The 11,089-nt window shown below is 39.2% G+C and overlaps 1 non-coding gene across 1 annotated transcript; it reads right to left on the reverse strand.

Moving 5' to 3' along the window:
* Positions 1 to 10,739: 10,739 nt before the first annotated feature.
* On the reverse strand, positions 10,740 to 10,811 carry TRNAC-GCA (transfer RNA cysteine (anticodon GCA)). Its single transcript has one exon. It is a non-coding gene; the product is annotated as a tRNA-Cys (tRNA).
* Between the last annotated feature and the right edge of the window lie 278 nt (positions 10,812 to 11,089).

An 11,089-nucleotide genomic window follows, 5' to 3' on the forward strand; every position in this document is an offset into this window, starting at 1 on the left:
TGGACTTGGGTGGCCCCACACGGCATGGCTCAGTTTCATTTGAGTTAGACAAGGCTGTGGTCCATGTGATCAGATTGGCTAGTTTTCTGTGATTATGGTTTCAGTGTGTCTGCCCTCTAATGCTCTCTCGCAACACCTACCGTCTTACTTGGGTTTCTCTTACCTTGGGCATGGGGTATCTCTTCACGGCTGCTCCAGCAAAGCCCAGCCACTGCTCCTTACCTTAGACAAGTCATCCCTCCTGACCTTGAACGTGGAGTAGCTCCTCTCAGCCCTCCTGCACCCGCACAGACACTGCTCCTTGGACATGGAGTTACTCCTCTCAGCTGCCACCCCTGTCCTCGGATGTGGGGTAGGTCCTCTTGGCTGCTTCAGTTCAGTTCAGTCGCTCAGTCGTGTCTGACTCTTTGCGACCCTATGAATCACAGCATGCCAGGCCATAGGGTTGATCCTCTCGGCTGCCACCCCTGTCCTCGGGTGTGGGGTAGCTCCTCTTGGCCACTTCAGTTCAGTTCAGTCGCTCAGTCGTGTCCGACTCTTTGTGACCCTATGAATCGCAGCACGCCAGGCCACCCTGTCGATCACCAACTCCAGGAGTTTACCCAAACTCAAGTGCATCGAGTCAGTGATGCCATCCATATCCAGCCATCTCATCCTCTATCGTCCCCTTCTCCTCCTCCCCTCAATCCCTCCCAGCATCAGGGTCTTTTCCAGTGAGTCAGCTCTTTGTATCAGGTGGCCAAAGTATTGGAGTTTCAGCCTCAGCATCAGTCCTTCCAATGAACATCCAGGACTGGTCTCCTTTAGGATGGACTGGTTGGATCTCCTTGCAGTTCAAGGGACTCTCAAGAGTCTTCTCCAACACCACAGTTCAAAAGCATCAATTCTTCAGCACTCAGCTTTCTTCACAGTCCAACTCTCACATCCATACATGACCACTGGTAAAACCATAACCTTGACTAGACGGACCTTTGTTGGCAAAGTAATGTCTCTGCTTTTGAATATGCTATCTAGGTTGGTCATGACTTTCCTTCCAAGGAGTAAGTGTCTTTTAATTTCATGGCTGCAGTCACCATCTGCAGTGATTTTGGAGCCCCCCCACCCCCCACCCCGCCAAAATAAAGTCTGACCCTGTTTCCACTGTTTTCCCATCTATTTCCCATGAAGTGATGGGACCAGATGCCATGATCTTAGTTTTCTGAATATTGAGCTTTAAGCCAACTTTTTCACTCTCCTCTTTCACTTTCATCAAGAGGCTTTTTAGTTCCTCTTCACTTTCTGCCATAAGGGTGGTGTCATCTGCATATATGAGGTTATTGATATTTCTCCAGGCAATCTTGATTCCAGCTTGTGCTTCATCCAGCCCAGAATTTCTCATGATGTACTCTGCATAGAAGTTAAATAAGCAGGGTGACAATATACAGCCTTGACGTACTCCTTTTCCTATTTGGAACCAGTCTGTTGTTCCGTGTCCAGTTCTAACTGTTGCTTCCTGACTTGCGTACAGGTTTCTCAAGAGGCAGGTTAGATGGTCTGGTCTTCTCCAACACCACAGTTCAAAAGCATCAGTTCTTTGGTGCTCAGCTTTCTTTATAGTCCAACTCTCACATCCACACATGACTACTGGAAAAACCATAACTTTGACTAGATGGACCTTTGTTGACAAAATAATATCTCTGCTTTTTATTATGCTATCTAGGTTGGTCATATAAAAAGAGCATATTTTAGATTCACGCTTGGTCTAGGCATGATGAGCACTGCCTAATTTAATAATATAGATAAAAGAACTTCTATCAAAGCACAAAACAATTTTTTAAAGTCACTTAGCTTAGGATAAGAAAAATTAAATACAAGCCTACATTAGAAGTATAATAAAACAAAAATTATGTATGTTTGATTTTGGTCTATGATTATTTCTTCTTTATATAGGAACAAAATTAATAATCTCTAAATCTCTAATAATCACTGAAGTGAATTATTTAAGTAGATATAGGGAATAATAATATAATGTAGGCAAAGACAATGGCAACCCACTCCAGTGTTCTTGCCTGGAGAATCCCAGAGATGGGGGAGTCTGGTGGGCTGCCATCTATGGGGTTGCAAAGAGTCAGACACAACTGAAGCGCCTTAGCAGCAGCAGCAATCAAAAATTAAAAAAAAAAAAGGATTATGTACAATATCTTGAAGGGCAAATAAGATGCTTAATTCTCCCAAATTTGACAATAATATCATATGTGATTTTTAGAATTATGATGAAGAAAATATATGGGCAGAAATATCTGGGCTCCTGTTCAAGGGACAAGTGATCTGAGCACATCACCCACTTTATCAGTGGAGATAATTTGTTTGAAGAAGTTACAGCATTTGTTTTCTCAAATTAACTTTTTCTGAGTCTCTCAAGTTTTAGGTAGGAAAGTTTGTTTACTTAAGTGATTTTACATTAATCCCAAAGGAAGATGTCTCTGAGGAAATCCTGAAATGACATATGTGTGCTCTTTCCATCTCTATATAGAGAAACTAAAATTTTGGGTGGACTGAAATAATTGAAACAATTACATTTTTTCTCATGCCATTCTAACCCTCATTTTAGTCAGAACAGCATTTGAAAAGATCTTGAACATCATACTACCCTTGCGAAAGACCTGAGATATTTGGAAATCTCTGCTTGGTTTACAAAGCATTAGGTCACATGGTTATGTAACCCATTGCTCACATCCCTTGATTTTACCTGTTCTTAATAGAAACTGCTTAGGAGATAGTTGAGGAAATAAGAAGATAGGATTTTTTCTGGGAAGCAGTTAAATTGAAGTAACTTCCTTGTGTTCCCTTCTAAATATGTAGTGTCACTATCTAACATTGGAAAACTATCTATCATTGGAAACCACTGCAATTTCACTTTGGAAAGATAGTCTTAAATTACATGGAGGTTGCTGAAGTGTGTTCATCCTCATCAGACACATCATTTATTATCTCCTCCAAAAAGTTAAAAAAAAAAAAAAACAAGCAAGAGAAAAGACTGAGAAAAGAATAAAAGGGAGGAGGAGGAAAGAAGCATGAATAAGTGAGAGAATTCCAATTAATAAGAAAAAGTTCTTCAGAGTTATGTAATAAGTCTAGTGTATCTTTTTTGTTGTTGTTTAGTTGCTAAGTCATGTCCAACTCTTTGCAACCCCATGGACTGCAGCATGCCAGACTTCCCTATTCTTCACCATCTCCTGGAGTTTGCTCAAACTCATGTCCATTGAGTTAGTGATGCCATCCAACCATCTCATCCTCTGTGTACCCTTCTCCTCCTGCCTTCAGTCTTTCCCAACATCAGGGTCTTTTCCAATGAATAGGCTTTTCACATTAGATGGCCAAAGTATTGATGCTTCAGCATCAGTCCTTCCAATGAATATTCATGGTTGATTTTCTTTAGCATGGACTGGTTTGATCTCCTTGCTGTCCAAGGGACTCTCAAGAGTCTTCTCCAGCACCACAGTTCGAAAGCATCAATTCTTCTGTGCTCAGCCTTCTTTATGGTCCAGCTCTTACATCCATACATGACTACTGGAAAAACCATAGCTTTGACTATGTAGACCTTTGTTGACAAAGTGATGTCTCTGCTTTTTAATATGCTGCTTAGGTTTGTCATAGCTTCTCTTCCAAGAAGCAAGTGTCTTTTAATTTCATAAACTTAAAGTCATTTAGTTAGTTGAATTTCAAAAAAACCTCACTGGAAAGGCAACCCTGTCATAATGTTAAGCTTTGCTAAAGACTCCAAGGACCTGAATACTTTTCTTTAGTATTTTCCTCTTTTCACATTCTCTGGTTAAGGCCTTATGGAAGATGCCATCACAAATGATAGGACAAACTGTGATGGAGTTACAGGTAGAAGCTTCTTTATCCATGACATTTTATAGGCAAGTAACATCATTATTCGGAGAAGGCAATGGCACCCCACTCCAGTACTCCTGCCTGGAAAATCCCATGGATGGAGGAGCCTGGTATGCTGCAGTCCATGGGGTCGCTACAAGTCAGATATGACTGAGCGACTTCACTTTCACTTTTCACTTTCATGCATTGGAGAAGGAAATGGCAACCCACTCCAGTGTTCTTGCTGGAGAATCCCAGAGATGGGGGAGCCTGGTGGGCTGCCATCTATGGGGTCACACAGAGTTGGACACGACTGAAGTGACTTAGCAGCAGTAGCAGCAGCAACATCATTATTATTGAATTTTGTATATGGACTGAAAGAACTGTTGCTATGGACTAAAAGAATGTTTGCATCCCCCTCCCATTCATATGTTAAGGGATTAATCACCATCTGATGGTAGTTGGAGATGGAGATTTTGAGACAATCAGGTTAAATGAGGTCATGAGAATGGAGAGTCCATAATGGTATCAGTGTCCCCAGAAGAAGAGGAAGATCATTGCTTTCTCTCTGCCTTGTGAGGAAACAGCTATTCACAATCTAGGAAGGGGCCCTTACCAGACACTGATCTGCCCACACCTGATCTTGGACTTCCCAGCCTCGATAACTATGAGAAATAAATGATGTTCAAGCCATTGTCTGTAGTCCTTTGTTACAGCAGCCCAAACTAAGACAATTTTCCTTGGTAGTGCATGTAGTATAATTGAAAAACACCATTTGGGTCTCCAGATCTCTAATAGAAGCAGGAATTCAACCAGATGAAACAGGAATTATCTTTCAACTGTTTTATAGGTTCTTCTTTTGTAAGGCCCTTATAAGCTTGAAAGCAAAAACAATCTTTTAACATAGAACAGAGGTGCCATTCTTAGAATGATAATAGTACTAAATGTAAAAATAATTTAAAGGATGCAATAACTATTATTAGTGACAATAATAACTGTCATTATTATCTATGATGAATATTTATAGACTGTTTACTGAATGAATGGAATTTTGCTCCTTAGAATTTCCTTTCTCACTGAGCCATTTTCTAAGATGAACTGAGCAGTGTATCTGAATCCCTTTGGTGGGATTTTAAAAGCACATATGGCTTCCATTCAGGATTTCATACCCCTCATCCATCATGAGATCTCTGTTTTGCTGACCCACCGATGATGGTAAGGTGTGTCATATCTTTTGATGTGTTGGGGTCAAAGAAAAAGTAACCAAAGGAACTGCTACTTTTGTTTCCTCTATTTCATTATAGTGGTTTTGGTCAGTTATGTTTTAAAGCAATACCTCTCTATCTTGTTCATTCCTGTGGGAACGTGGTTTAGTGTATAAAGCACAAATACTCTTGACTCTGAGGACAGGCTGATGATAACTACAGTGTAAATACCCCACTAATCTCTTGCCTTTAATACAGCTGGGCTGCTTCCCCTTACCATCAGTTTATCTGACCCAGAAAATATAAATCTGTTTTTAGACTGATTTTTAGAAAACCCAAATCAGGAGAGAAAATATCATGCAAAAAATTCCCTTGATGCACTCCAGAATCAAACAAAATAATAAGAGAATTCATCACGATTTGATATTCTGTGTCAATATTAACCTTGAGCACTGTCTGAACTTGAGGTTAATTCTTTACTGCAAATTGTGTCCTTATACTTTCCTGGGTCATTTCAGAACATATCTTCTACTTTTACTAAAAATTGACAGTATTTACATGCATAGTATCCTCAGAATCTACTTTAATCTAATTACAATTATTCGTAGCCAAGATTTCCTCAAAAAAATCATGTATTGATTTTGCCTATGTGTTTTATATTCTACCTACAAATTTAGAATTAATTGAAGAAACTTAAAATAAGAAATATTGGAAATTCAGAATCACTAACTCAACATACTTATTTTTACTCAGATGATAAATTTTGAAATATTTTCAAAGCAGGAACACATAACATTTATATAATTACACAATGTTTCAATTATTATTTACATGTAGCCCAAATTAAAGGGTTGTGTACATATTTTTTTTTTACTTGTTTATTTACAATGTTCCATGGTCTTCTCTGGTGGCTCAGATCGTAAAGAATCTGCCTGCATTCGATCTCTGGGTCCAGAAGATCCCATGGAGAAGATAATGGCTACCCATTCCTGTATTCTTGCCTGGAGAATTCCATGAACAGAGGTGGGCTGCAGTTCATGGGATCAGAAAGAGTCAGACCCAATGGACTGACTAACACTTTCACTTTCATGGCATAATAGAACATTTACAAATAGCTGAGGAAAGAAGAGAAGCAAAAGGCAAGGGAGAAAGGGAAAGATATACCCAACTGAATGCAGAATTCCAAAGAATAGTAAGGAGAAATAAGAAGCCCTTCTTCAGTGGAAAATGAAAACAAATAGAGGAAAACAATGAAATGGGAAGAGCTAGAGATCTCTTCAAGAAAATTGGAGATATCAATGAAACATTTGATGCAAGAATGGGCATGGTATAGGACAGACATGTTAAGGACCTAACAGAAGCAGAAGAGATTAAGACGAGGTGCCAAGAATACACAGAACTATCAAGAAAGATCTTAATGACCCAGAAAACCATGATGGTGTGGCCACTCATCTAGAGCCAGACATCCTGGAGTGTGAAGTCAAATGCGCCTTAGGAAGCATCGCTATGAACAAAGCTAGTGGAGGTGATGGAATTCCAGCTGAGCTCTTTTAAATTCTAAAAGATAATGCTGTGAAAGTGCTACACTCAATATGCCACCAAATTTGGAAAACTCAGCAGTGGCCACAGGACTGGAAATGTCAGTTTTCCTTCCAATCCCAAGGAAGAGCAATGCCAAAGAATGTTCAAACTACTGTAAAATTGTGCTTAGTTCACATGCTAGCAAGGTAATGCTCAAAACCTTTCAATCTAGGCTTCAGTAGTATGTGAACCAAGAACGTCCAGATGTACAGCCTGAGTTTTGATTAGGCAGAGGAACCAGTGATCAAATTGCTAACATTCCTTAAATCATGGAGAAAGCAAGGGAGTTCCAGAAAAACATCTAATGCTTCATTGACTGTGCTAAAGCCTTTGACTGTGTGGGTCACAACAAACTGTGGAAAATTCTTAAAGAGATGAGAATATGAGACCACCTGACCTATCTCCTGAAAAACCTGTATGCAAGCCAAGAAGCAGTAGTTAGAACAGGACATGGAACAACTGACAGATTCCAAATTGGGAAAGGAGCATGTCATGATTGTATATTGTCACCCTGCTTGTTTAACTTATGTTCAGAGCGCATGTATGTGTGCTAAATCGCTTCAGTTGTGTCCGACTCTGTGCCTCCAGGCTGTAACCTGCCAGCCTCCTCTGTCCATGGGATTCTCCATGCAAGAATACTGGAGTGGGTTGCCATGCTCTTCCCCAGGGGGTCTTGCTGACCCAGGGAGTGAACTCGGGTCTCCTACATTGCAGGTAGATTCTTTACTGTCTGAGCCACTAGGGAAGCAGTTTATGCAGAGAACATCATGGGAAATGCTAGACTCAATGAATCATGAGCTGGAATCAAGATTGCTGGGAGAAATATCAACAATCTCAGATATGCAGATGATGCTACTCTAATGGCAGAAAATGAACAGGAATTAAAATCCTCTTGATGAGGGCAAAAGAGGAGAGTGAAAAAGCTGGCTTAAAACTCAACATACAAAAAGCTAAAATCTTGGCATCTAGTCCTGTCACTTCATGGCAAATAGTGATAGGGAGAAATTGGAAGCCATGACAGATTTTATATTCCTGGGCTCCAAAATCACTGTGGATGATGAGTACAGCTATGAAATGAAAAGATGTTTGCTCCTTGGAAGGAAAGCTATGACAAACATAGACAGCATAGTAAAAGGCAGAGACATCACTTTGCCAGCAAAGGTCCGTATAGTCAAAGCTATGGTCTTTCCAGTAGTCATGTGAGAGCTGGACCAAAAACAAGGCTGAGCACAGAAGAATTGATGCTTTTGAACTGTGCAGGAGAAGACTCTTCAGGGTCCCTTGGACTGCAAGAAGATCAAACCAGTCAATTCTAAAGGAAATCAATCCCGAATATTCATTGGAAGGACTGCTGCGGAAGCTCCAATACTCTGGCCACCGGATGTGAGGAGGCGGATTCATTGGAAAAGACCCTGTTGCTGGCAAAGATTAAAGGCAAGAGGGTGGCAGAGGATGAGATGTTTAGATATCATTACCCAATGGACATGAATTTAAGCAAAGTCTGGAAGACAGTGGAGGATAGAGGAACCTAGCATGTTGCAGTCCATGGGATCACAAAGATTCAGACATGACTTAGTGACTGAACAACAGCTAGCATAAATTCCATAGCAGAGTATATTTTTAAAGTTTAAATGAAAGAGTTTCCATGCAGTGAAAACTTGAGATCAGTTCTTACCATCACCCTGGGAGTCAGTAAAGTGGGTATGTGGGTTTAACTCGAAGTCTACCAGTCACTAGCTATGGTCAAGTTAATTCACTTTGTGTCTGAGTTTCTTTTTATATAAAATGAGGCTAATACCAATACCTAATTCACTGGATTGTTGTGAAAACAGTCCAGTTAGTGTCTCAACAACTGATTTGATTTCATCATTTTATGTTACTTGGAATCCTTATTTTAATGAATAAATATTTGAGAACAATTTAACATTAATAATACAAACATGGACTTAACATTAAGATCATTTTTTTCCACCTGCATAAAAGTATCAGTAATTGAAAGAATTACATGAATGATTGTCTCTTCTCCCTACAATAAACTAAACAATTCCCTAGATTTTAGTTCTGGTAAAAGTGATCCTTATGCTCCTTGCCCAAATCTTATAGAAATTATCTGAATCCAGAAACAGTAAATGAGAAATCATAAAGTTATTTTTTTAGAGGATGGACTTTAGAATCAATAGGCCTGAATTTTGAGGCTCTTCTTTTCAATAGTTGTGTGATTTGGGGGACAAATTCATTAAATTTGAAATATGGTAATGAGTTTAGTGTAGGCAGGCACTCAGTATATAGTAGTTCTTCTGAATCCATAATTTCCTTTTTTGACTCTTTTTACTTTTGTTTTATGAGACTTTTGTGTAAGATATGAAGCTTAAATAAATAATCCATTACCTTAAGTTTATAAATTGTTCCACAATTATTATTTTTTATATGATATTATACATGTTTTAATGCCGTTCTCCCAAATCATCCCCCACCCCACAGAGTCCAAAAGACTGTTCTATACATCTGTGTCTCTTTTGCTGTCTCGCATACAGGGTTGTCATTACCATCTTTCTAAATTCCATATATATGCATTAGTATACTGAATTGGTGTTTTTCTTTCTGGCTTACTTCATTCTGTATAATAGGCTCCAGTTTCACCCACTTCATTAGAACTGATTCAAATGTATTCTTTTTAATTGCTGAGTAATACTCCATTGTGTATATGTACCACAGCTTTCTTATCCATTCATCTGCTGAGGGACATCTAAATAATAATAAAATATTAAAATTTAATAATAATAAAATATTAAAATTGTCATAAAAATTTGCCTGGCATATAAAAGGACTGTATGCTATATATAATTATAATTATATTTTCTAGACTAATTATTCTGTTGAGGATTGTGAAATGTCAAAAGAAAACTGTATCATTGATTTAATTTTTGCCTAAGTTTAAAATGTGTACAGGGAAATGTAGATGAAACAGAGAAACAGGAAAATGGGATGATCAGTGGATAAGGTCATAACTCAGCCTCTATGAGGCAATGGGGAGGAAAACATGGGAAGCCATAAATTCTAGCCTGAGGGAAACAGAAATTATAATCCATGCGAGATATGCCAAGAGAAGACATGGTGCGATGTAATGTTATCTGTAGTTTCTGTGGATTTTGTTGCAGTAGTTTACAAAGCAGTTGATCTTAAGTAGTTTTGCTTCCAGTAAAAGGAGTGGAATTGTTGCACTGTATGTTGGTTCTGTTTTCAGTTTTTTGAAGAATGTCATACTGTTTTCCATAGTGGCTGCACCAGTTAACATTCCCACCAACAGGGCACAAGGGTTCCTTTTTCTCCATATCCTCACCAACATTTGTTTTCTGAGTACTTTTTGATGACAGCCGTTCTGACGGGTGTCAAGTGATACCTTGTTGTGATTTTAATTTGCATTTCTCTTATGATTAGGAGTGTTGAGCATCTTTTTGTGTGCCTGTGAGCCATCTGTATGTCTTGTTTGGAAAAGTGTCTATTCAGGTCTTCTGCCCACTTTTTGATTGGGTTGTTTGTTATATTGATATTGAATTTATCTGAACTGTTTATATAGTTAAATACTAACCCTTTTTTGGTTACATCATTTGTGAATATTTTCTCCCATTTCTCACAGTAGGTTATCTTTTTGCTTTGTCATTGGTTTCCTTTGCTGTGCAAAACAGGAACATTTGCTACCATCACTGCGTGGAAATGAGTGAGTGCTCAGTCATATCTGACTCTTTGCGATCCCATAGACCTGTAGCCTGCCAGGATCCTCTGTCTATGGGATTTTCCAGGCAATAATACTGGAGTGGGTTGCCATTTCCTACTCCAGGGGATCTTCCTGACCTAGGGATTAAACCCACATCTCTTGCATCTCCTGCATTGGTAAGCATATTCCTTACCACTTTGCCACCTGGGAAACCCTCCTATTATCGCTAGTCATTGATATAATGCAGTGAAGTGAAGTGAAGTTGCTCGGTCGTGTCCGACTCTTTGCGACACCATGGACTGTAGCCAACTAGGCTACTCTGTCCATGGAATTTTCCAGGCAAGAGTACTGGAGTGGGTTGCCATTTCCTTCTCCAGGGGATCTTCCATACCCGGGGATTGAACCCGGGTCTCCTGCATTGCAGGCAGATGCTTTACCATCTGAGCCACCAGGGAAGCTCATTGATAAAACAGCTGTAGAATACTTCATTGAGTAAGTAACTGTAATTTACTCAAATTTTCTTATCATTCAGTTTTCTCTATTACAAATAATGCTGCAGTGCATAATACTGAATACAAATTTTTAAGACTCAAAAACAGAGATATTACTTTGCCAACAAAGGTCCATCTAGTCAAGGCTATGGTTTTTCCAGTAGTCATGTATGGATGTGAGAGTTGGACTGTGAAGAAAGCCAAGTGCCAAAGAATTGATGCTTTTAAATTGTGGTGTTGGA

The sequence above is a fragment of the Bubalus kerabau genome, chromosome 1 (genome assembly GCF_029407905.1).
Source record: "Bubalus kerabau isolate K-KA32 ecotype Philippines breed swamp buffalo chromosome 1, PCC_UOA_SB_1v2, whole genome shotgun sequence".
NCBI lineage: Eukaryota > Metazoa > Chordata > Mammalia > Artiodactyla > Bovidae > Bubalus > Bubalus kerabau.